Source organism: Triticum aestivum, chromosome 3A (assembly GCF_018294505.1).
Source record: "Triticum aestivum cultivar Chinese Spring chromosome 3A, IWGSC CS RefSeq v2.1, whole genome shotgun sequence".
Lineage (NCBI taxonomy): Eukaryota > Viridiplantae > Streptophyta > Magnoliopsida > Poales > Poaceae > Triticum > Triticum aestivum.
In genome coordinates, this window is record NC_057800.1 from 639,428,743 (window position 1) to 639,431,574 (window position 2,832).

The 2,832-nt window shown below is 45.0% G+C and overlaps 1 long non-coding RNA gene across 1 annotated transcript; it reads right to left on the minus strand.

Moving 5' to 3' along the window:
- Window positions 1-426: 426 nt before the first annotated feature.
- On the minus strand, window positions 427-2,309 carry LOC123058881 (uncharacterized). Its single transcript, XR_006427312.1, has 2 exons — window positions 1,766-2,309; window positions 427-1,042 (listed from the first exon to the last, which is right to left on the minus strand). It is a non-coding gene; the product is annotated as an uncharacterized lncRNA (long non-coding RNA).
- Between the last annotated feature and the right edge of the window lie 523 nt (window positions 2,310-2,832).

The window sequence follows — 2,832 nt, forward strand, 5'->3', positions numbered from 1 at the left end:
ATGCTAATCTTCTTATACACATAATATACATGGTTCTAATAAATTAATGTCATCAATATTCACATGAAGGCGACCGTATGTCGTCTCCCAATCGTGCGGGGCCGCGCACCCCATTTCAGGATATAAGCAATAACCAACCATTGGGTAACTATCAGCAAACATTTCCTACTTTGTTCTACTGTTTCTGTTGTTTCTTGTGTGCTGACCCGCGATATGTATTTATACAGACCCAAGCCCCCCATTTCAGGATTTAAGCAACAACCAATCATTAGGTGACTATCATCGAACAGTTCCTACTATTTGCTACTGTTTCTGTTGTTGCTTCTGTGCTAACTTGCATTACTTATTTATAATAAATAGACCCTAAAGAATTGAAGAGGCAGAGGAACAAAGAGTATTATGCACGCAATAGAGATGACATTCTTAGAAGACATCGTGAAGCCCGTGAAAAGAAACAGGCTTCAACGGCACTGCTTGGTGATGAGCAGAATGTAGCACATACACCCGAGCCGATAGCCCAAGGTTAATGCCCTTGTACTGAATGCTTCTGTATTATCCAAATACTACCTTTGTATGCTAAAGTATAACTATAATGTATCATATATTAGACCCTGACGAGCTTAGGAGGCAACATCAGCCCTACAGTGAGTCAACAATGGTCGTTGTTTCTGCTAACAACAATGCCCAGGAAAATGAAAGACGTACACCGGTGTCCATGTCCATTGGTAATGACTATCAACAAAGTATATACAACCCTGTCTATTTACACTAATTAGTTTTATTATCTACGCAGATCCTAAGGAATTAAGGAGGCAGAGGGACTAAAGCTTGGCATGAGATACGAGCAACAAGATCTCTTAGCAAAACTAAAGCTTGGCATGAGATACTTGTCACGGTATGTTTGTGCAAGTATAATTCATACATGCATCCATGCATCATGGGCGTATCCACCTTGGCCTCATCTTCCCTGAGCATCCCATCAACGTTCATCCTGCACCTTCTTGACCTCATCTTCCATGACCATCCCATCAATGCTCTTTCCCTTATATAAAAGAGAAACTTATTAGGTTCTGCATTAGGTTGTCAACACTCTTCGTTTTTTGGCCGAGTCTAAACTAAGCAAGGAAGGCAATTTGGATTCTCTCCCACATTCATCTACACCTATGCAATATATGCAGGCCCCACCAAGACCCACACAAATATTTTCAGAGATACATGGAGCACATCATAGAGAAACCAAGAAACGTGGCCATGACGATGTGTTCCTTGAGCAATACCTAAAACTGAAGCGGGAAGAAATTGATCGGTTTGCTGCAATTGAGGAGAAGATGACGGATGATCCATGCAGCATTACCAAGTGTATCACAACAATCGAAAAGTTACAAGGTCTGCAAGTAGGTGATACTTTTGTGGCAGCAGATATCTTCAAAAGTAAGAAGAATAGGGAAGTTTTTTTATCCTTCTCTACAGATGCTCTTCGGTTGGCTTGGGTTAAAAGGGAGATTGTGCGCATCCAATTGTGGTCACGCATTAGTGAAGCTTTTATTCAGTAGGTAGCAATACTTTTGGTCTGTTTAATCCGTCGTAGTGACAACATCTGTCAAACTGAAATGCTATCAAAAAACAAAACCAGAAAAAAAGCACAACTGAATTACTGAACTCACTAAGGCAAAGGCGGAAATTACTGCATCATGGAACTAAATTACTGCATCAGGGAACTAGATTACTGCATCAGGCGGATGTGGAGGGCGGCGCGTGAGCTTACCAGCTGCCGGCGGCGCACGGAGCGGGAGTTCTCGCATCGGGCGAAGGCGAGGATGAGCGCGACGCCGCTTCTTCGACTACTCCCCTAGGCAGGCCGACGCTCATCTGGGGGCAAGCACGGGGCAGCTCGCCGGGAAAGAAAAGCACCCGAACCGCTCATCTGGTGAGGCGGCGGGACCCACGTTGCTCGGTCAACACCGGCGCGGGATGGCCACGGCCACCGATCTGTTGGAGACGAATCCCACTCCTCCGCATCCGCCTCAGACGGCGCTTGCGCTGGGTCGCCCGATAGAGCTCGAGCGGATCCGGCGACCAAATTCGAATCCCACGCCTCCGCATCCCGCTGGCAGAGATTTGGCGGCGGCGACAGCTGCAGCAGGCGCGGCGACGGCGGCAGCTGCAGCAGGCGCGGCGCTGACGGTAGAGTCAGCTGGGCGTGGTGCGGCCACGGCTGAGCGCCTGAGCGTAGCGAGGGCCGGCTTGACGCGGTGGAGAGGGGTAGCTAGCGACCACAAGAATGGGGAATGGCGGGGAGATATGCCTAGCGGGGGCGGTGAAGTGAGTGTGCAGCGTTGTGATTTTTTTTCTTTATTAAACTGGCGTGTCCGATTGAGCTGCGTGGGTCTAATTTTTTTTATCACCATGACTTGTATCACAAGGATTTCACAAAATAATTTGTTTAGTCATGATCATGTGATGATTTTAAAAGTTTTTACAAAACTTTTTGTAAAAAACTGATAATTGTTTTTATTTTAATTTCAAAATCATGATCACAAATATGTCACACTTTTGAAAATACAATTTGAGTGACATCAAAACATTTTCTGCCATTTATTTTATTTATTTTTGCAAGGATCATTTTAATAGTATACCATTTGAACTCACTTGATAAAAATTTGAGACGTGTGTTGCACGTGCATACTTACTAGTGTTTTGGAAGCGCATCAATTGGTGCATCCAGCCATCGCCGCGAGTCGCGCACATGGTACTCCTCTTGATTTTGATTTGCCTTTCCTATATACTTTTCTATTTTAGATGAATTTTTTTGCCAGGTTTCTCTTAGGTATT